The sequence below is a fragment of the Hylobates moloch genome, unplaced genomic scaffold (genome assembly GCF_009828535.3).
Source record: "Hylobates moloch isolate HMO894 unplaced genomic scaffold, HMol_V3 SCAFFOLD_2, whole genome shotgun sequence".
NCBI classification, from domain to species: domain Eukaryota; kingdom Metazoa; phylum Chordata; class Mammalia; order Primates; family Hylobatidae; genus Hylobates; species Hylobates moloch.
This window is the reverse complement of record NW_026652277.1, coordinates 72599027-72623945: the sequence shown is the minus strand read 5'-3', so window position 1 is coordinate 72623945 and position 24919 is coordinate 72599027. Positions and strand designations below refer to the sequence as shown.

The 24919-nt window shown below is 37.5% G+C and overlaps 1 protein-coding gene across 47 annotated transcripts in view; it reads right to left on the bottom strand.

The window, feature by feature from the left end:
• Positions 1-24919, bottom strand: part of ADGRL3 (adhesion G protein-coupled receptor L3) — an 866327-nt gene that overhangs the window by 488674 nt on the left and 352734 nt on the right. The window lies entirely within an intron of this gene.

Here is a 24919-nt window from a genome sequence, read left to right as displayed (position 1 = left end):
ATTAAGTTAAAGTGAGATCATTAGGGTGGGCCCTAATCCAATAGGACTCATGTCTTTATAAGATGGGGAAAACTGGACACAGACTCACACAGAGAAATGACAGCCAACTACAAGCAAAGGGGAGACTCCTGAAACAAATCTTGTCTTCATAGCCCTGAGCAGAAACCAACCCTGCAAACACGTTGATCCTGGATTTCTAGATTACAGAACTGTGAGATAATAAACTTCTATTTTTAAGGCACCAAGTTTACGGTTCTTTGTTAAGGTGGCTCCAGCAAACTAATAAACTCCTATAGTTCAATGTTCTGGGGCAAATCCCCTTACCTACCTTTCCTTGAATCAATTATAATTTTAGATTTTTCTCTTTCACAACTGTAAACTGGAAATCGTATATTCCAAGAAAAACTTGGTATATTTCATAGATTTCCAGTTTAGTAATCTATGAAAACTCAAGAAAATCAGGATGGAAAGGGATCATTTTAGTAGTAGCATTGCTAATCTTTATAATAGATGCCTAAATCCGACTGGGTGCGGTAGCTCATGCCTGTAATCCCAGCACTTTGAGAGGCCTAGGCAGGCAGATCGCCTGAAGCCAGGAGTTCGAGACCAGCCTGGCCAACATGGTGAAATCCTATCTCTACTAAAAATACAAAAATTAGCTGGGTGTGGTGGCAGGTGCCTGTAATCCCAGCTACTTGGGAGGCTGAGGCAGAAGAATCGCTTGAACCCGGAAGGCAGAGGTTGCAGTGAGCCAAGATCATGCCACTGCACTTCAGTCTGGGCGACAAGAGTGAGACTTCATCTCAAAAAAAAAAAAATTAAAGAAGCCCAAATCCAAGTATACTGAAGAGATCCCATGCATAAGCTGATATATCCAAGTCCCACTGAGTTTGTCTTCTATTTAAGTTCCAATTTTTGTCAGTTATACAAGACTTATTTCCCATATCATCATCAATTATTCCAAAATAATATGTCATTAAATATGAATTTCAAGTCTTCTTCAAAACACTAATATAAACTTAGGGTCATCTCATTAATAATATATACATTTTCAAGAAGGCAAGCCTGAGTTTTTTAGTAAAACCATACAATAGATGATATGAAAAGAACAAACATTATGTCAGTGTATGTGTGTGTATGTATATACATACACTGGCATACCTTGTTTTATTCTGCTTTGCTTCATCGCACTTCCCAGATACTGTTTTTTACAAATTGAAGGTGTGTAGCAATCCTGTATTCAGTAAGTCTATTGGTGACATTTTTCCAATGGCATGTGCTCACTACCTGTCTCTGTGTCACATTTTGGTCATTCTTGCAATATTTCAAACTTTTTCATTTTTCATTATTATCACATCTGTATGGTGATCTGTAATCAGTAATCTTTGATGTTACTATTGTGATTGTTTTAGGGTATCAGGAACCATGCCCATAAAAGACAACAAACTTTATCAATAAATGTGTGTGCTCCAACTGCTCTACCAACTGGCCACTTTCCCACCTCCTCTCTTCCTGTCTTTGGGCCTCCCTATTCCCAGAGACAAAACAATTATTGAAATTAGGCCAATTAATAATCTACAATGGCCTCTAGGTATTTAATTGAAAGGAAGAGTGGCACATCTCTCACTTTTAACTAAAGCTAGGAATTAGGTTTAGTGAGGAAGGCATATCAAAAGCTGAGACAGGCCAAAAGCTAGGCCTTCTATGTCAAGCAGCAGTCAAGTTGTGAATGTAAAGGAAATTTTCTTGAAGGATATTAAAAGTGCTATTCCAGTCACACATGAATGATAAGAAAGCAAAACAGGCCAAACGCTCTGGCTCAAGCCTATAATTCCACCACTTTGGAAGGCCAAAGCAGCCAGATTGCTGGTGCCCAGGTGTTTGAGATGAGCCTGAACCTGGGCAAAATCCCGTCTCTACAAAAAATATAAAAATTAGCCAGGCATTGTGGTGTGCACCTGTAGCCCCAGCTGCTAAGGAGGCTGAGGTGGGAGGATCTCAAGTCTGGAAATTTGAGGCTGCAATGAACTGTAATTATGCCACTGCACTTCAGTCTGAGTGACAAAGAGAGATCCTGTCTCAAAAACAACCAACCAACAAAAACAAACAAACAAAAAAACAAATCCCCGCAAAAAGAAAGCAAAACAGCTTTATTGTTGAGAGAAAGTTTCAATGGTCTGGATAAAAAAAAAAAATCAAAACAGCCATAATATTCCCTTAAGCCAAAGCCTAATCCAGTGCAAAGCTCTTACTCTTTTCAATTCTATGAAGGCTGAGAGAGGTGAGGAAGCTGCAGAAGAAAAGTTGGAAGCTAGCAGAAGTTGGTTCATGAGGTTGTGTTTTTATTTATTTATTTTTTTGAGACAGATTCTCGCTCTGTCACCAGGCTGGAGTGCAATGGTGCCATCTCAGCTCACTGCAATCTCTGCCTCCCCCGGTTCAAGCGATTCTCCTGCCTCAGCCTCCCGAGTAGCTGGGATTACAGGTGTGCACCACCACACCCAGTTAATTTTTGTGTTCTTAGTAGAGACGGGATTTCACCATGTTGGCCAGGGTGGTCTCGATTTCTTGACCTTGTGATCTGCCCGCCTCGACCTCCCAAAGTGCTGGGATTATAGGCGTGAGCCACCGTGCCTGGCCCATGAGTTTTTAAAAAAGAAGTAATCTCCATAGCATGAAAGTGTGAGGTGAAATAGCAAGTGCTAATGCAGAAGCTGCAGCAAGTTACCCAGAACAGTTATCTAAGATACTTGTTGAATGTGGCTACACTAAACAACAGATTTCCAATGCAGATGAAACAGCCTTCCTTGGGAAACAGATACCATCTAGGACTTTCCTAGCTGAGAATAGTCAATGCCTGGCTTCAAAGCTTCAAAGGACGGGCTGACTATCTTGTTAAAGGCTAATGCAGCTGGTGACTTTAAGTTGAGCCAATACTCATTTACCACTCTGAAAATCCTAAGGCCCTTAAGAATTATGCTAAATCTACTCTGCCCGTGCTGTCTAAATAGAACAGTGCCTGAATGACAGCACATCTGTTTATGGTATGGTTTAATGAATATTTTAAGCAAATTGTTGAGACCTACTGCTCAGAGAAAAAAAAGACTCCTTACAAAATATTACTGCTTATTTACAATGCATTCTGTCACCCAGGAGCTCTGATGGAGATGTTCACGGACATTAATGTTGTTTTCATGCCTGCTAACACAACATACATACTGCAGTCTATAGATCAAGAAGTAATTTCAACTTTCAAGTGTTATTATTTTAAAAATACATTTTATAAGATTTTAGTGTTATATACGTATAACACTCTCTATAGCTGCCATAGATAGTGAATCCTCTGATGATTCTGGGTAAGTAGATTGCAAACCTTCTAGAAAGAATAATTCATGATTTAATGAATCACCATTTTTTTTTTTTGAGACAGGGTCTTGCTCTGTCATCCAGGCTGGAGCGCAATGGTGCAATCACAGCTCATTGCAGCCGTGAACTGCTAAGTTCAAGCAAGGATTGAGGATTTACCATTCTTAATGCCGTTAAGAACATTCATGATTGACTGAAGAAGATCAAAATAAACAGGAGCTTAGAAAAAGTGGATTTCAACCCTCATGGGTGATTTTGAGGGGTTCAAGACTTTGGTGGAGGATGTAACTGCAGTTGTGGTTCGAATAGCAAGAGAGCTGGAATTAAAAGTGGAGCCTGAAGATGTGATTGAGCTGCTGCAATCTCATGATCAAGCTATAACAGAAGAGGAGTTGCTTCTTGGGGATGAGCAAAGTAGTTTCTTGAGATAGAATCTACTCCTGGTGAACATTCTGGGAGCATTGTGGAAATGACAACAAAGGATTCAGAACATTGCATAAACGTAGTTGATAAGGTAGCAGCAGAATTTTAGAGGACGGACTTCAATTTTGAAAGAAGTTCTTCTGTGAGTCAAATGCTGTCAAACAACCTTGCATACTACAAAGAAATATTGTGTGAAAGGGAGAGTCAATCCATGTAACAAACTTCATGGTTGTCTTCTTTTAAGAAATTGCCACAGCCATTCCAGGCTTCACCACCACCCTGATTAATTAGCAGCCATTGGCATTAAGGAAAGATCCTCCACCATCCAAAAGATCACAACTCACTAAAGGCTCAGAGGATCTTTAGCAACTTAAAGTAATTTAATTAAGGTACGTATATTGTTTTTATAAATATAATGCTACTGCACACCTAATAGGCTACAGAATGGTATAAACGTAACTTTTACATGTATTGAGAAGTCAAAAAAAATCATGAAACTTGCTTTATTCTTGCTTTATTGCAATATTTACCACAGTGGTCCAGAACCAAACCCTCAATATCTCAAAGTTATGCATGCACATATAGATATAGATATAGATATAGATATAGATATAGATATAGATATGTGAATTCCTAAAGGGATCTTCTAGCTAAAAATAATTTTAGCTGAGCATGGTGGTACATGCCTGTAATCCTAGGTACTTAGGAAGCTGAGGTGGTACTATTGCTTAAGGCTTGAAGTTTGAGATGAGCTTGGGCAACATAGTGAGGACTCATCCCTCCCAAAATAATAATAATAATAATTCTAAAGTCAACCTTATTGAGAATTGATATAATAATTCATGTTTATATGATACATTTTTATGAGATTTATAGGTTATAAATTACAAATTTCTATGAGGTAGAAATTGAACAACTGTTAGTGTGTTTCATAATAGAAATGTGCAGAAAATATTTGTTTTCTCTATAAAGATTTAACCAATATTCACTTAGCATAAGGCTAGATATTCAAGATCTTCTAAAATTTCACCTAAAGTCAGTCAAATACCCTCAAGACATTTTTGTCACTCCTCTTCCCCAGCTCCCTGAATCATTTGTTTTAAAAAAGCCAGAAATGTCTTATTTTTCTTCCTGGAAAAGAGAAGCTTTGTCAGGAAACATAAAGATTCTAATGTACCTAGAGTTAAATGAGATTATAAAGGAGATGTAGTTTGAAGCAAGTAAACTTTGATCAATAAAATGTCTATCATTTTCCAACATATACATTACTTTCTCAACAATTGTCTTAAACCAGAAGATTGGGTATGGAATCCATTCTTTCAAAATTACTTTAAAATGGCATTGTTAAATAATGCAAAGTAAGCAGAATTACCTCCTCTTCAATCTTCTACCAAATAAGGTTATTAAACATGAAGCATTGAATCCTAATAGAAATGAATCTAGAAGGGCAGAATTAATTTTCTCTGAATGGCAAATAAATCTGATATAAGAGTTTGCAGTGTAACTACTGATCAACCTTATTAATAATGCACATTCATCCTCCTTAGGCACCTTGAGACAATGTTAAATTAAAGATACTTGTTAATTTATTTATATGATACTATATCTTTTACCAATATCTATATATCTTTTTCAAGTTATTAGCTACCTGTTACCATGACCTTTCACCTGAAAGAAAATAGCTACAACCTTAAATAAATCAGATAATCTATATTTTAGTAAAATGAAAACAAAACTATGATTGGAGAACTGATAGGCTTATCTCTTTCCCACTGGTTTATTGACATAAATAGGGAAATCCATATACAGCAGAACTTAAGTAGACGGAGAAGCCATATTGAGTCAGTTACATGGAGATAATAGACATCTGTAAGTTGTTATAAAGGGAGTAAATTATTCTCCATTTCTTTAAAGGAAGGCAAAAAAAAAAAATTTAAAACCCCACAAAATCAATGGGATTTGGATGTTGGGCAGATGTAGTGGGACTGTGTTTCTCCATCCCTGCTAACTTAATGACCTCTAAAGGCAGGTATCCCCCATAGTTACTACAGGTGCTCAGATTGTCCCACCATTTCCCACAAGACAAACCCAATTACCATAGAACAATTTCAAGACTCATTAATTTGTACTTTGGATATTTAGATTCTCCTGGTGACTTAAAGGTCAAATATCCTCAGATTACCATTCTTTTTTACAATTTCTACTTTGAAGTGGAAAGAAAATGATGTTATATTTCAGGTGACTTCTAGGTACATAAAAGATACCTTATTAACCATTATACTCAACATGCATTATCTTATGAAACAGTTTTTTCTTGCATATTACAAGCTAATCATTATGGTTTAAAACAACAATAAAGGCATACTCAGCAGTTCCCCTAGTTTCTCTTGTGTTTCCAGGCAAATAAGTAGTGACAATATAATAGGCTAAGTGCCATAATAGAAGTATGGAGGTTAGACAATGGAAGCAAAGAGGGGTTTCTTTAATGCTCTCTGGTCAGAAAAGGAATAAGGCATAGGGAAGCCTTTTTAAAGAAGGAATGAGTCTTGAAGCTTAATTTTGAAGGATTATTACTTTTTAATGTGAATATGTGGGGGATGGTTAAGGATCAAAGAGAAAGAAGAGAATGTCATGTAAAGGGAATAGCCATGAATAAATAAACAGTATGTTCTGGGAGTGACGATCACACAGAGCATCATAGTTTATTTCTTCTCAGTTAATTTTTTATCTGATAAAACATATATAACACTAGAATTAAAAAAATGATGATGGTTTTGCCTAAGTACCCCATTATTTCCTCTTTAGGCAAGTATATTATATTTACTAGTATGGACATAAGCAAATAGAGAAGAGAGACACAAATAGTTCACTCATGCTTTTCTTGTTCTCTACATTTTGAGTCACACTTTCATCCCCTTGTGGCATGCCAGAAATAAAGTAACACATAACAAATATGTCCACAAGCTAAGTACAAAATATTACAAAGCATGAACATTTGTGCTAGAAAAACCTACTGCCAATGTGTCAGACGCACTGACTATTAGTGCACAAGGAAGAGCCAAATCCAGGCTAATCATACTAAAATGCCATGATGGGTGCAGTCCAAGCTTTTATTTTTAAACTTTTTCATTTTCTAATTTTTATTTAAGTATCTAGTCAGGCCATAAACAAAAGCAGCTTAGACTGGCAATGGAATGGCAACTGACAGAAGATATTCAGATCATCCACAAAAATTAAATGGAATTTAAAAACAATTCATATCCACTGAGTTATTCCTCTACAAGTAGATTTTGTTTATTATTCAGAGAATAAAAGGTGACATTTTATGTAGTAAGAAGATGTCAATGGTTTGGTTGGTGGTGATGATGATGATGGGAATTAAGCTGCTACCATTGCCAAGTGCTTATTACGGGCTAAACACAGTATTAAATTTATTCTATAAACTGTCTCATTTCTTCTTTACATAGAAAAATACATGATAATTATCATAATCCTGAAATATGGCAAAGCACTTATTCTACACCAGTACCTGTGCTAAGCATTATTCTCATTAATCCTTATTATAATTACTATTTTGCATACAGTGTTTTGTTTTAATATTTATGATAACTGAAGTATTATGATCCCCTATTTACCAATGAGGAAAAAGATGACTCAGGAAGTTTAAGTCATCTGCCCAATGAAACTTTAAAAGAGATTTTTATATGTCAGATATGTTCTTTGTGGCCTAGAAAATGATGCTGTTTTTGCCAGGGCTTAATAAGATTCATTTTAAAAATAAAATAGTCCCATGGAGGAATCTTAAGAGATTTTGCAGAAAAAACTTGAATAACCATGATGTTCCTGGAGCAATTTTAAAGGCAGTAAATCTAGATAGCCAGATATAGTCAAGGAGATAGATAGATAAATAGACACATAGACAGATAGGCAGGCAGGCAGGCAGACAGACAGACAGATAGATGATTGATTGATAGATAGATGATAGATGTCATATAGACAGATCAATGAACGGATATTTAAAAAGAGAGATCTAGATAGATAAAGAGTGATGGAGAGAGAGAGACAGAGCAATCTCTAAAAAGAGAAAGAGATCCATTTTATCTCTGGTCTCTAGTATTGGTAAAAGACAGTGGGAACCGAAAGCAATATTATGGATTAGAGGATTACCAAATAGCTAAATATCTATTTTAAAGTGCCATATTTTCTTACTTGGCCACTAAAATGAGCATCCAATGCAGACTAGAAAAGTCCAAGGAAGAAAGGATCCCAGGAACACCTAAGAAAAACTATTTAAAAGTACAATTCTGTCAACGTTCATTCAAGTAGACTACCCTAAGATTTTTGTAGCCAGGAAATTCAGGATACTGTGATAAGATAGAGTGTAAATCTATATATATATATATATATATTTATATATATGTAGGGATTTCCCAGAGAAGTATCTCAAATTTTGAACTAACTCAGTAGAGCTACTAAAATGCAGAATATGTCTTCTTACAGTCTCAAAACTTGAGACACTTTTGAAATCATATTTCACAAGCCCCTGTATCAAGGTTGCTGTAAGTTGCACAATGGGTTTTTAAGATAAAGATCCACATGACCTCAACTGAGTTGTTTTGTAAATATACTCATCCAGGCAACCTATATTCCCTTCTTATGAAAACTGCTGGAGCCATAGTTCTCTAATATACTTTGTAAACAAACAAACAAACAAAACAAAACCAAGAAAAAAAAAAACACTAAAACCCTGCTCAATGATTCAGAGCAAAATAGCCAAAGTATATACTTTCACACTAAAGAATGCACATCCTGTGAGGAATTCCTAAGGTTAGTGTTTGAGTGTTCTTATTAATTGCAACTCTGGAGACCTAAAGCACTTTAGCATTAAAGAGTGAAAGGCAGTCAGCCTGCTGTACAATTTTACATTAGTAATGACTTATAAATGCCACTGTAAGGCAGCTCTATCCACTGGAATAGGCATTGCCATCATTAAAATGCCCATTTATTTAGAGGGTACACATGGATAATAAATGGGTTATCGACTTTTACTGCTTTATTTTTACTAAAACTACATAGTGAGTCTACGGAGTCCAGCAATTCCTGGTGCCTGAGGTCTGTGAATCAATGATGTATTTGTAATAAAAATAACTGAACCATCCATCTATTATAGGTTTATAAAGGAAATTTGTTTTAGATTATATGTTTGTATGAGTGTTCCTGTTATTTAAGGATGAAGTATTCTAATGTGTATTTCTGTGAAGAATCATTTTAAACTGATAGCACATTAAAAATCATTAAGGCAAACATCGCCTTAATTTAGGCCATAATCATTATTGAATTATGACTAAATATTTCTAAGAAGAAAATTTCATAAACCTTTCACCTGAAAAAAAAATAATTTAGAGACTGATCTCTCTCCCATCATCTTTTATCTTACCTCTGATTTATTTACCAGTGTTGAAACTACTGGCTTTATCTTGCTGTAGATTAGAAAACACAAACTGAAGTCTTTCTGGTAAATTCCACACTTAGACATGCTTTAATTGGCCCAGACATTCTTGTGCTGAAGAGAGTCTAAAATACGAATTAGTGTCCATATGTCTAAAACTCAGGGGATGCATAAAAATTCAGAGTTTAACCTTCTTTTAAAAACTTTGAAGACCCAGCAACACTTGGGCCTATGTTAACACACTGTAAAAACTGGAGGTGAGCAACATCTACCCCTCCAAAGTGGGCACCCACCATTGAACTTGACACAACCTCAATAACTCCTTCAAATCCTTGTCACCGGGGTTAAGTACCTATTGCCTTTAATCATTTTACATCCAGCTGCTTTAATCATTTATGTTTACTTTTTCATATTATCTTCTGGCCCAGTAATCAAAGCATCTGTGTTTGTTGAGTCCAGCTTTAGTAGGTATTTGGCCACATCTTTAATTTCAAAGTCAGAAAGGCCCTTCCCTACTGCAAATTGTTGTCCATAGTGCAGGGAGAGTGACTCTTTTGAAACAGTGAAGTCAAATCATGTTACTGCTATGTTCAAAGCCCTCTCATTTTCTGTAGATCCAAAGTCCTTACTCTGCCCTAACACCTCCCACCTCCATGACTCTGCTCCCTCCCTGCTGCTCTCCCCTGGCTCATTCAGCCTTAGTGGCACCAGATCTCCTTGCTGTTCCTCACACTCCTGTCTCATAGCCTTTTGTACTCCTTGTTCCTTCTGCCAGTGTTCTTTCCCTAGATATGCCATTGCTCAGAAGTCACTTTTTCACTGAGATCTCCTCTGACTATGTTCTTTATATTTGCCAACTCCCAATAGATCAACAATCCCATTCTTTCTTCCCCACCTTATTTTTCTCCATAGCACATAAAAATATAGGTATGGCATATTTTTCACCATATTTTCATACTTCTATTCTTTCTCTGCTCCTGTCAGAGGCTTGTGAACCACAGCAAGTCGATCTTGAATAGGAGCTGGACAAATAAGGCTGAGACCTACTGGGCTGCATTCCCAGATAACTAAGGCATTCTAAGTCACAGGATGAGATAGGAGGTCAGCACAAGATACAGGTCATAAAGACCGTGCTGATAGAACAGGTTGTAGTAGAGAAGTCGGCTAAATCCTCTAAATCCTAGCAAAACCAAGCTAGCCACAAGACTGACCTCTCTGGTTGTCCTCACTGCTTCACTCCCACCAGCACCATGATAGTTTACAGATGCCATGGCAACATCAGGAAGTTACCCTATATGGTCTAAAAAGGGGAGGCATGAATAATCCACCCCTTGTTTAACATATAATCAAGAAATAACCATAAAAATGGGCAACCAAGAGCCTTCAGGGCTGCTCTGTCTATGGAGTAGCCATTCTCTCATTCCTTTACTTTGCTAATAAACCTGCTCTCACTTTACAGACTCGCCCTGTGATCCAAGATCCCTCTCTAGGGGTCTGGATTGGAACCCCTTTCCTGCAACACTCCCACTAAAATGCCTTCCCATGAGGGCAGGCTATTTTGTCTGTTGCTTATCCCCATCTGGCTGCTGTGTTCTCGGCATCTAGAACAAGAGAGCACAGTATGCGTTCATTTAATATTTATTGAAACAGAAGTAGAATGAATACAATTCTGGCTTTATTTTCTGAAGAGCCTCATGTGTTATTTGCACTCACAAAGAGAAACATTTCTGCTGTCTTTTAGGTGGGAGATAAACAGCTAAGGTATATAATAAGGTAAAATTAAAATATGTCTATACAAATTGGAAGAAACTTATCTTAATGAACCTTTAATAATATTCTAAAGTAGATGAAGGGGATCAAAATATGCCATCCCCAAATATTCCACTTTGGCATTAGGATTATTTTGAGTTGAAGGCAATTAAGAAACCAGCAAACATAGAAGGAGTGCTATCTGCTTTCCTCTTTTCTGCCTAAAAGCCGGGCATAAATTTCACTTTTGTAAGATAAATTAATATTTGTAAAGGAAATTTACATGGGTAAAGGTGTTCTCCTCTCCTGTACCAAGAAGAAGAAAATGAGACAGCTCTTGCTACCGGGGGGACAAACTTTACTAAACAATCCTTGTTTATCATACATTTCCTGGTCAATTTACCTGCTTCAGTCCAAATTTCCTTTTCCTTTGTCTAATATCTTCTCCATACTTTATTACTCTTTGTTAAAAAGGTATTTAAGCCCCTGGGTCTAACTCCCTCTTTGGGGTTTTTGCTTCTTTTCTGGGAAACCCCTGTGTGTGAAATAAACTTCTTCTGTCAATCTGTCTTTCCTCAGTTTAATTCACAGTCCCCAGCTCCATAACCTAAGGGGGCAGAGAAAAGTTTTTCTTCACTTAAACAGAGATACAATCTAATTCAGTATGGCCACTGAAATTAAAGTATAGGAATGTGGTAAGTTTAAAAGCATGTGCTACTCAGCAATTTTTTTCAAACCAATTTTAGCCTCTCTCTCCCTCTCTCTCTGTCACATACACAAGCACACAGTGCACACACACACACACACAAGCACGCAGTGCACAACCTACACAGATGGTGGTAAGAAAGCAGGTGGATGAAATTTTAGATATGAATAAAAATAAAATACCTAGGTCGGGCGCAGCGGCTCACACCTATAATACCAGCACTTTGGGAGGCCAAGGCGGGTGGATCATTTGAAGTCAGGAGTTTGAGACCAGCCTGACCAACATCGTGAAACCCTGTATCTACTAAAAATACAAAAAAATTAGCCAGACATGGTGGCACGAGCCTGTAATCCCAGCTAATCTGGAGGCTGAGACATGAGAATCACTTGAACCTGGGAGGCGGAGGTTGCAGTGAGCCAAGATTGCGCCACTGCACTCCAGCCTGGGCAACAGAGTAAGACTCGTCTCAAAAAATGAATAAAATAAAATAAAATACCTAAGTTAGGAGAGAAATTTTTTATAAGCAAATAGGATCCAATATTTAAAATGTAAAAAAAAAAAAAAGGTCCAAGCCTAATTTCCAGTATATATCTGTAGCTATGACTTTGAGATTCTTATTACCTTTTTTTGTTCTTTTATCGGATTTCACTCAAAAACTTGCTCCTCTAGGGCAGGTAGGAGCATTGCCCTAGTGAGAGGTGACAGCCTGCTGGCAGTCCTCACAGCCCTCGCTCGCTCTCGGGGCCTCCTCTGCCTGGGCTCCCACTTTGGTGGCACTTGAGGAGCCCTTCAGCTACCGCTGCACTGTGGGAGCCCGTTTCTGGGCTGGCCAAGGCGGGAGCCGGCTCCCTCAGCTTGCGGGGAGTGTGGAGGGAGAGGCGCGAGCGGGAACAGGGGCTGTGCGTGGCACTTGCGGGCCGGCTGGAGTTCCGGGTGGGTGCGGGCTCGGCAGGCCCCTAACTCAGAGCAGCCGGGCAGCCCTGCCGGCCCCGGGCAATGAGGGACTTAGCACCCGGGCCAGCGGCTGCGGAGGGTGTACTGGGTCCCCCAGCAGTGCCGACCCACTGGCGCTGCACTCAACTTCTCACCGGACCTTAGCTGCCTTCCCATGGGGCAGGGCTTAGGACCTGCAGCCCGCCATGCCTGAGCCTCCCACTTCCTCCATGGGCTCCTGTGCCGCCGGAGCCTCCCCGACGAGCACCGCCCCCTGCTCCACGGCGCCCAGTCCCATCGACCACCCAAGGGCTGAGGAGTGCGAGCGCACGCGCGGGATTGGCAGGCAGCTTCACCTGCAGCCCCGGTGCAGGATCCACTGAGTGAAGCCAGCTGGGCTCCTGAGTCTGGTAGAGACCTGGAGAACCTTTATGTCTAGCTCAGGGATTGTAAATACAACAATCAGCACCCCGTGTCTAACTCAGGGTCTGTGAATGCATCAATGGACACTCTGTATCTAGCTGCTCTGGAGGAGGCCTTGGAGAACCTTTATGTCTAGCTCAAGGATTGTAAATACACCAATCGGCACTCTGTATCTAGCTCAAGGTTTATAAACACACCAATCAGCACCCTGAGTCTAGCTCGAGGTTTGTGGATGCACCAATCCACACTGTGTCTGGCTGCTCTGGGGGGCCTTGGAGAACCTTTGTGTGGATACTCTATCTAACTGATCTGATGGGGACGTGGAGAACCTTTATGTCTCGCTCAGGGCTGGTAAACACACCAATCAGCGCCGTGTCAAAACAGACCACTGGGCTCTACCAATCAGCAGGATGTGGGTGGGGCCAGATAAGAGAATAAAAGCAGGCTGCCCGAGCCAGCGGCGGCAACCCGCTGGGGTCCCCTTCCACAGTGTGGAAGTTTTGTTCTTTTGCTCTTTGCAATAAATCTTGCTACTGCTCACTCTTTGGGTCCATGCTGTTTTTATGAGCTGTAACACTCACCGCGAAGGTCTGCAGCTTCACTCCTGAGCCAGCGAGACCACGAACCCACCAGAGGGAAGAAACTCCGAACACATCCGAACATCGGAAAGAACGAACAACTCCAGACGCGCCACCTTAAGAGCTGTAACGCTCAACGCGAGGGTCCGCAGCTTCATTCTTGAAGTCAGTGAGACCAAGAACCCACCAATTCCGGACACACTAGCACTAATTTAGAGAACACTACATACCATTGATATGTAAATTCTGATTGCCAGGGCTCAAATACTCTTCATTTGCATAAGCTAATTTAAAAGTGGGTTGTTAACTCTGTTCTGTTCTTGAGAAACTAAAAACCCAAAGATGTGAATTGTAGGAGTTAGTTTAGAAGTTTAGAGAGCTTGGACCAAGTCTACAAAATATCCTGTTGCCTAGCCACTGATTAACCAAACACTTCCACTGGGCAAGACAGTTAGAACAGGAGAAGCACTTGAAAAAAAAATGTACAATCAATTAAAATTATTGAAGTTTCCTTTTATGCCTACACTTGTTATTAAAACCTAAATAATACTTGTTTCTCTTATTATATTGTGATGTCAGACAATCAGTAAGTGCATGTGGGTAAAATAAAAATAAATAATGGCTCATAACTTGGAGGCTGAATCTATTTTAACGGTAAATCATTAATACATTTTAGCTTCATTTAGTATTCTGAGAAGTATTGTATGTTTGTGAGAGAATAATTAATAGTTGTATTATTTTATCAAGCTCAAGAAAATCTCTCTCATCTGCCTAAAAATCTATTTTTCCATTTTGTCTACTGTATTGAAAGCTTATTTATACTTATTTGTATTATGATTATTTTTGACCTCAGTTATATATTTTAGGTACAGAGATGCTTATGTTGAATAGAAATGCTCTTTTTGCCTGTGGAATTTCAAACCAAAGGAGAGTGAAAATACAGGAATAATAGCTGTTTCACTTATTTCACAGCACATTTATATAAAATTTGATTAAGAGAGATCTGTCCAGGCAATTTAGTAACATATCCAAATGTGCAATATGTACCTACGAACTATGCTTATTTCTCAAAGTAACTAGAGGCAGCTTATAATTCAAACGGCTCAGGCGCAATAAGCCAAAAACCTTTAACATGCACTGAAATTACCTGTTTCCCTGACTACGAGGTGGAGATTGATAGTATATATCTTTGTTTCCCAGAATTCACCATTGTCTGACACACTGTAAGGCCTTCATAAATATTTATGGAAATAGACCAATACAAAAAAAGCTGAATATAGGACAGTATATGAAGAATACACAAAACAACAAAGAAAGAAGCTAAACAGGGAAGCAATTTTAGGTATTTTTAGTATACAAAGTCTAATAGTGTACTCTTGGCCTTGATATTAAAAAGGCTGATGGGACATGGTGGCTCATGCCTGTAAGTCCAGCATCTTGGGAGGCCAAGATAAGAGGATTACTTGAGCCCAGGAGTTCACAACCAGTCTGGGCAATGCAGGGAGACCCCATCTCTACAAAATAAATAAATAAAAAATTAGCCAAGCATGGTGGCACACACCCGTGATGTCAGCTATTCAGAAGGCTGAGGTGGGAGGATTGTTTAGGCCTGGGAGGTTGAGGCTGCAGTGAGCTGTGATTGTATCACTGCACTCTAGCCTAGAGACAGAGCGAAATCCTGTCTCAAGATAAATAAATGAAATAAAATTAAAAATTAAAAAGGCAAGTGACATGTTACCTTCAACAGATTCAAAAGAAAATGGGAGTCTGTTTTGTGGTACTCACCCAGTGATACAGTTTGGTGATCTTCTGGGGATTTTTTCTTATAACGAAAGAATACTTTTAAGTTGAAACATGTGAATCAAATGTCTGTAACGAGTTACCTGAACTACAGATTAAGAAGTAAAGACAGCAACTGGTAATAAATGCTGAGACAGTGTCTGATCTTATAGTAGGTGCTCAATAAAAGGTTGAACAAATTAGTAAGTGACATATATGAGCCTGTTATTGTCATCAAGCAGCTGCTTCTGTGTTTATTGGATCTGTTACCTAGGCACTCACAAATTCTATACCTATAATCAATACGTATTTTAAACACTTAAAACAGCCCCTAAATTGGTATTGTTATAATAAATGTAATCCAAATAATAAAATGTTGTGGTTTTACTTACCCTTAGTTGAGTGATGACCTCTACATTTTGGGCAAAGTTGCAGTACGTAATTACATTAATTTTGACGCCATCACACACAAGCATCTTATACAATATATGCATATATAAGTGTATATAAACATATAGTTCCATTTACAGTCATAAATTCAGCCTTTTCAGAATATTGCAAACTATTGTCTTTCTGCAACTACCAATGTATGTTTTAAAAATATATGTCCTGAGGTTTTATTTACTCCTCAGTATTGTCCAGCTCTGTGATTCCTTGCAGAAATTCAGTTGTGACTATGTTTGTTTGAGATGAATGTGCAGCATAAATTATGCAATTTATAATCTGTGTATATTACCCCATAATTAGAGCTTTATCAACCCAAGGGGTGAGAAAACAACCTTTTTTGTCTTAGCAAAAGGAGTCACATCCAACTCTCATGAGTTTTATATAAATGTAATCATAGCTTGTATAAATGCCAACCATTCCTCATATGAGTAAAATGCTGGGTTCTTCAATTATCACAGTTCTTTCAGTATCCTCTAGAATTAAAATTCTTAGTTTTGATGTATGAGAAAAATAATCAAAACACTTTTTTAACCTAAAAATACCCACAGTGTCATGACTTTTTAAATACATATTTTTAACTCTAGCTGAAATGATGCGTTCTGATTATGACCTTGAGATGTGTCATTTCTTTTTCACTGAAAAAGTTTCACTACAAAACTTTTATATAAAAGTCACTATGCATTTGATAACACCTTTAATAGGTTGCTAAATAATTAAGTTTTAAGTGTTTAAGGAGTTACTGTATAATTGCGGTTACACTTGTCTCAAGGCCTGGTTCTGGAGAAATAGCCTCAGAATCTTTAATTTAATCTAAAAGGAATATGCACAGTCACCCTTGGATCAGGTGTTTACTTACAGCCTACTAACATGTAAGCTGATATGAGAAAAGAAAAAATAGCTACCATGTGATTAATATCTTCAATGTAAAAATTTACAAGTGCCTAATCACACACATACACATTCAAGCTGACAGAGAACTGTAAGGCGGGCCCTGTGGCCAGCTCGACTTGTAATCTAAGTAGCGAGATATGTAGGAATTACCCGGATTTATAGAGCCATTATTAAACAGGGTAACTACTTAGTTGGCCAGCTCCCTAGATTAATGACCTATATATTAATAAATATATCATGGCTCTAAAACTAAGCCTTAGCCAGCCTCTCCAAATCAATACACTTCACAAGTAAGAATACTGTTAGCATCATATGTATATTCTTCCCTTTGCTACCCCCTTGACTGCTACTGCCAATATCATTGATCTGCCATTCCCCACACCAAAGTATTCTGAAAATTTTTTAAGAAAATCTTAAAAATTTTCCTTTGCTATCCCCACTTGACTACTACTTCAAATATCACTGATTCACCACTCCCCACACCAAAGTATCTTAAAAATGAATCCACAAAGGTTATAGGACATAGAAATAATCTGTTTTGCCATAATATTCTATTGTCATGTCCAATTAGGGTATATACACCTGCATGCATGCATATCTGAATTACGGTAGAAATAAGGCATAGCACTTTCTGAGAAAGTAAACAATTTCAAAATTGTCTTTCCTAAGAAAAGTGAATTATTTTAATTTATCATGCCAACTTTGTAATTATTAACACTGTTGCCTTTTAAAACAACATCTAGGTAGCCTTTTAATCCTAGAAATCACAAAAGAAGTAAAAACAATTTAGTTCCATTAACCTACCTATGTTCTTGACCTCAACTGAATCCCAAAGTAAAATTATTCCGATCAAAAATATTTTCATAAAGATGAATACAGTATCTGAATTAAATAAATCTTCAAATAATATACTACATGATATTTCTATATTTTAGTAAGTAATTTTATCTCTCCTTGTGCTATTGTAATATGATTAAAATTATACACTAAAAATTACTCTCAAATCAAAACACCATTAGTTTTGACAGTTGATATGCTGCATTTGAGTATATTAAATGTGATTTAACAATGAAACTACAATTTTTAAATGTACACTTCTAAGATTAAAAAGAGAGGAAAAAGCCACAAAAATTTTATTTAAATATAAGAATTTATTGCTGGGTTGAAATGTGTATCAATATGTTGCCGAAAGAAAAAAAAATTATCCCTTCTTAAATATTCACATTATTAATCATCAGATTCAGAAACTAATTTTAATCAGGCAAGTTATATTAATTTAGTTAAAATATATTCTAGTGCTTAATAAATGCAAGATATTGTTCAAGGCCCTGTAAATACAGCAGTGATTAAGCCAGGCAATACTGGGGACCTGAATCTTATGGTAAATTATATTTTAGGGGAATAAAGTAAAATTTGGTAGGCAGATAATAAAATTTTTTTAAAAACATAAAAAATAACATCTAGTCTTCCACAGAGAATTGAATCAGAATGATGCAATAAGGAGTAACGGGTAAACCCGTTTGTCAGAGAGCATGTCTCCACAAAAATGATAATTACACTGAGGACAGCAGAGGAACTTCTCAGGCAAAAATGAGAAGGAACAATCTAAGCAGAGAAAATAATTAATGCAAAGTTGGGCAAAAGCTGAAAGCATTCCCCTTGAAATCCTGAACAAGACAAGGATGCCCTCTCTCATCAATCCTATTCAACAGAGTACTAGAAGTCTTAGTCACAACAATCAGGCAAGAAAAAGAAATAAAAGACATCCAAATAGGAAGAGAGGAAATCAAACCATTCCTGTTTGCAGTATGATTCATACCTAGAAAATCCCATAGTCTTTGCCCAAAAGCTCCTTGATCTGATAAGCAACTTCAGCAAAGCCTCAGGATAAAAAATCAATATACAAATATCAGTAGCATTCCTATATACCAACATCCAAGCTGAGAGCCAAATCAAGAATGCAATCCCATTCACAATAGCCACGAAAAGAATAAAATGTCTAGAAATGCAGCTAATCAGGAAGGTGAAAGATCCCTACAACGATAATTATAAAACACTGCTCAAAGAGATCAGAGATGACACAAACAAATGGAAAAACATTCCATCCTCATGGATAGGAAAATCAATATTGTTAAAACGCCCATGTTGCCCAGAGCAATGTACAGATTCAACACTACTCCTATCAAACTACCTACAACATTCATCACACAATCAGAAAAAAAACTAGGGAACTATAGTTCTAAAATTCACATGGAACCAAAAAATAGCTCAAATAGCCAAGGCAATCCTAAAATTCATATGAAACCAAAAAAGAGCCCAAATAGCCAAGTCAATCATAAGCAAAAAGAACAAAGCTGGAGGCATCACATTACCTGATTTCAAACTATACTACAAGAATACAGTAACCAAAAAAGCATGGTATTAGTACAATAACAGACAAATAGACCAATGGAACAAAACAGAAAGTCTAGAAATAATACCACACATATGTAACCATCTGATCTTTGACAAAGTTGACAAAGGCAACAGGGAAAGGACTCCCTATTCAATAAATGGTGCTGGGATAACTAGCCATATTCAGAAGATTGACATTGGACCTCTAACTACACCATATGCAAAAATCAACTAAAGATGGATTAAAGGCTCAAATGTAAAACCTAAAACTATAAAAACTCCTGAAGATAACCTAGAAAATATCATTGAGGACACAGGCCCTGGCAAAGATTTCATGATGAAGATCATCAAAAGCAATTGCAACAACAACAAAAAATTGACAAATGGTACCTAATTAAACTAAGGAGCTTCTGCACAGCAAAAGAAACTCTCAACAGAGTAAAGTGACAACCTACAAATGTAGAAAAAATATGCAAACTATGCATCTGACAAAGGTCTAATATCCAGAATCTATGAGGGACATAAACAAATGTGCAAGCAAAAAGCAAACAATCCCATTAAACGTGGGCAAAGGACATGAACAGACTTCTCAAAAGAAGACATACATGTAGCCAACAAGCATATGAAAAAATGCTCAACATCACTAATCATCAGAGAAATGCAAATCAAAACAACCTTCTTACGCCAGTAAGAATGGCTACTATTAAAAAGTCAGAAAAATAACACATGCTGGGGAGGTTGCAGAGAAAAGAGAACGCTTAACACATTCTTGGTGGAAACGTAAATTTATTCAGCCACTGTGTGAAGCAGTTTGGCAATTTCTCAAAAAACTGAAAGAAGAAATATCATTTGACCCAGTAACCCTATTATTGGGTATATATGCAAAGGAATAGAAATTGTTCTACTGTAAAGAGACATTCGTGTGTATATTCACTACAGCAGTATTCACAATAGCAAAGATATGGAATCAGCCTAAATGCCCATCAGTGGTAGACTGGATAACATGGTACATATACACCACGGAAAACTATGCAGCCATAAAAAAGAAAGAGATCATGTTCTTTGCAGTAATATGGATGGAGCTTGAGGACGTTATCCTAAGCAAACTAACACAGGAGCAGAAAACCAAATACCACATACTCTTACTTAAAGTGGGAGTTAAACATACAGACACAAAGAAGGGAACAACAAACACTGGTGCCTACTTGAGGTTGCAGGGTGAGAGAAGGGTGAGGATTGAAAAACTACCTATCAGGTACTATGCTTATTACCCGGTGACAAAATAATCTGTGCACCAAATCCCTGTGACATGCAATTTACCTATATGACAAACCTGCACATGTACTTCTAAACCTAAAAAAAAAAAGTTAAAAAAAAACAAAAAACCCAGAAAATTATTGTGGCTGATAGATACACAGAGAGCAATGGTGTGCTTTTACATATTTAACAATTGGTTCTTTAGAAAAGCACATGCATGTATACAGAAATGTACATTAAATTTATTATAATTTACTGATGTAAAATACGTAAACCACACAATCTGCAAACAATAAATACACAATGCTTTCTATAGTAATTTCTATACAGCTAATTGATTCTCTCAGAATATTTTCACTGAGTTTTGATGAACTCTTGTATCTGTTATCAAACTATGGTTGTAACTGATAAATGAGTGTAGTTCTGAAATAAATATTTTTTGATATTTTTGTTTACTTTCATGAGCAAGATGAAAGTGAAACAAAAAAGACATATGGTGGAACTTCACTTGCTCATCAGTGATATGAATAACTTTTGCTGCATTGCACAAGTTTCCAAATACTTCAATATTTCTTCAATTTTTTTTGTGCTATTCACAATGTAACAGCTACAGACACACTCTTTTAACTTTAGTCTGCATTTTAAACATTTTCTCATGTCTAGAGAATCGGCAAATCATTAAATGAAACCCTATTTTGTAATCTTCACCAATTTCTATGGTGTAAATACTCCCTTCAGGGTTGATTTCTGGCTATAAATATGACTTCATTGAACATGAAGCTGGGAAAGGATGTGCAGTAGTACAGCATTATATGGTATTTCTACTGTACACATACAATATATAAAAAGACACCAAAAGCAATGAGAATAGTAAAATATAGTAAAAACAACTAGGAAATAATAACCTTGGAGTAGTTATTATATTTCCTTATAATGAAATCTATTTAATTGCAAGATTATACAATATTTGTAATAGTTGGTTTTAACAACTGGCTTGCAAAATTCCTGAAAATGTAACGACTGGTTCTCACAGGTCAGTGCAAGCCAGCTGGAGCACACCGGTGTAATACAGACATATAGTAATATAAATGAGGATGCAGATGTAAACAGAGACATATCTGGCAAGGGCTTTGTAAACCAATGCTGGGAGTTTTTATTTCATCCAAAGAGTAAAGTTAAGCCATCAGAGAGTTGAAATCCAGAGAGAGATATGACTCAATTTGTGTTTTAAAATGTTCCCTCTCAGTGCTCTGGAGAATTAATTTCAAGTAGGTAAGAGCAGAAGCAGTGACACCAGCCAGAAGCTACTGGAAATAGTCTAGGCAAAGATAACCACGGCTTAGACAGGAATGGGGATGATGATTTGGAAGCAGACTGACGGTGCTTATTGATGGTTTGAGGTGGGGGCAGCACAGTCCTTAGATTAAACCAAGAGGACCCACATATCGCAGTCATAAAAACATAGAAAGTTTTTTTGTTTTTTGTTTGTTTGTTTTTTTGGTTATAAGAAAGATTTTTGAAGCCTCAAACACCAAGGAAAATTACATAGAGAGAGAAAGACACAGAGGCCCCGTGCGGTGACTCACGCCTGTAATCCCAGCACTTTGGGAGGCCGAGGCAGGAAGATCACCTGAGGTCAGGAGTTTGAGACCAGCCTGGCCAACATGGCCAAACCCTGCCTCTACTAAAAAGTACAAAAATTAGCTGGGTGTGGTGGCGTGCGCATGTAGTCCCAGCTACTCAGGAAGCTGAGGCAGGAGAATGGCTTGAACTCGGGAGGCGGAGGTTGCAGTGAGCCGAGATGGTGTCACTGCACTCCAGCCTGGGCAACGGAGTGAGACTCAGGGAAAGACAGACAGGGAGAAAAGCTGAACTGGCTCCCTGAGGCGAAGGAAATGAGTCTGAGAGCTAATGAGCAGTCTGGAAATCCTGAGTTGGAAAAGTAAGATACAAAAGAGAGGCACTGCCCCAACCTCTGTCTCTAGGGTTTCATTAGGTCAGTCCTAGCTCTGGGTGGATCGTGAGCTGAACCCAGCTTCTACTTTTTCTTGCCACGTACATCAATACTAACCAGGTTTGTCAGGGTTGGCCCTACAAGGAGGGGAACTCCTTTTGCCTCTAGATTTCAGAATGATAACCTCAGTGGGAACATGGGCTGGGTCATGGGGATAGCTTGGTCTGTAATTTTTAACTACAACTTATGATATGCTGACTTCCATTTAAACTCCTATTTTATGTCCCACAAATGTTAAGGACAATGCAGGAGGAGAGGGAGAGGAAAGAAAGATCCAAGATTACTTCTAAATTTTTGACTGGATATCAGCATGGTTCACTTAATCAACTTCCCACAAATCAGTCTAAGTTCAACAAATTTCCAGTCAAAATCCAATTATACTTTTAAAAAGGAATTTGACAATGTGTTTTAACATTTTTATCTAATTCTGAAAAAGAAGAGTAAAAGAAAAAATACTTGTTAATGGAAGTATTAAGCCATATTGCAAAGTGATAGTGAAATAGATACAGACTAATGAAGCAGTGAAAGAGAATAAAGAGTTTATGAATACATGGGAATTTGTTCTAAACAACAAACATCATAAATCATTGGAAAGAGGTTCCATTATTTGGTAATACATGTTGAAAACATAAGACTCGCTCCATAAAAAATGTATTTCTAACTCATAAAATATAAAAACTTCAAATCAATGTATTTAAATTCTTAATGTGATTATAAATGTGAAAAGTAAAGTATTTTTGTTACTGGGTAAACAATGGTTTATAAGCTAATATTTGCAAATGTAAAACCAAAAGGGAAAAAACAGAATTTTCTGATTACATCTCAATGAAAGATTTCTGTCCACATGTATCTAAAGGGAGATAGACAGGAAGAAGTTATTTGCATATTTGAAAATGGCAAAGGCTTATTTACCATCAGTAGTTCTTACAAGCTAGGGTGAAAAAAATGCAAAGAGAAAAATAAGTAAAGACTATAAAGAGTAAATTTAGGCGGGGGCCTGTAGTCCCAGCTACTCGGAGAGGCTGAGGCAGGAGAATGGCGTGAACCCGGGAGGCGGAGCTTGCAGTGAGCCAAGATCGCGCCACTGCACTCCAGCCTGGGCGATAGAGCGAGACTCCGTCTCAAAAAGAAAAAAAAAAAAGAGTAAATTTAGAGAAGGAGTTGTCCAAATAGCTAATTGGTATTGAAGAAAAGTTCATTCTCTTTAGTAATCAGAGAAACGCAAATCAAAACAGTGAGATACCACCTAATGTCTCTCAGGTATATAAAAAATACCAGAAAACTGAACACCATTAAGCTTGGGTGCAGCTACGAAGAAAGGGGAGCTGACTCACTGGTGCAAGTGAAAACTGATGCAGTCATTCTGGAGAATGGTCAATGTTGCTCAACAGTAAAGTTACCTATGTATATAATCCACTCCTAAATAGATTCCCAAGGAAACTCACACTGATCCACAAGAAGACATGCAGGACAATGCTTGTCACATTGTTTTTGATCATAAAGAGTTAGAAACATCCTAAGTAGTTCCATCACTTAAGTAGACTGTGATATAAACACACAATGGACTATTATGAGCAAAGTCTCGAGGAGACTGGATGGGTAAAATGTGGTATATGCCTAAGAAGAAAGATGATACAGCAGTGAAATATTCAAATAACAGAATATGTTGAAATTAAAATCACTGAACAAACTTTATAGCAATACAGATGCAGTTTAAATACAGCATCGTGTGAAAAAAGTAGTAAGATGAATAGCACAACACCACCCATGCATTTATGCATGGTTAAAAACATGAAGCATTTTCTATTCTATTAAGGATACAGGTATGTTTAAGTAAACTTTGAAAGTAAGACTGGAAGAATAAACGTTAAATATACTAGAGTGAGGCAGGAGAATGAACTTGAAAATGGAAGAAGAGAATGTATTAAGTTTTCTATTGCGCAGTAACAAATTACCACAAAGTAAGTGACTTACTACAACACAAATTTTATTATCTTCTAGTTCTGCAGGTCAAAAATCTGGCGTGCTTCTCTCCGGGCTAAAATCAGCCAGTCAGGAAGGCTATGTTCCTTTCTCTGCCAGTAAGGGAGCATTCTAGCTTTTAGAAGCTCCTTTCCTTCATCTTCAAAGATGGCAAACATTGCATCTCCTTGTGCCTTTCTCCCTTCTTCTTCTCACTCTCCCCTTTGCCTCCTGCTTCCACTTTTAAGAGTCCTTGAGATTACAATGAACCAATCTAGATAATCCAGGATAATCTCCCTACCTCAATGTCCTTAATTTAATCACATCTGCAAAGTCCTTTATGCCATGTAAAATTAGAAATTCTCAGGTTCCAGGGATTCAAATGTGGATATTTCTGGGGAAGCCGAGGTGGGGGGGTGGGGGGGAGGGATTATTCTGCTTACCATAGAGAAAAGTATTAGTAAATACATAAAACAAATACTGAACAAGTTGGGAAGAATGGTAATAGTGTGCCACCCAATGAGGAATAAAATCAACTCAATTCTGTG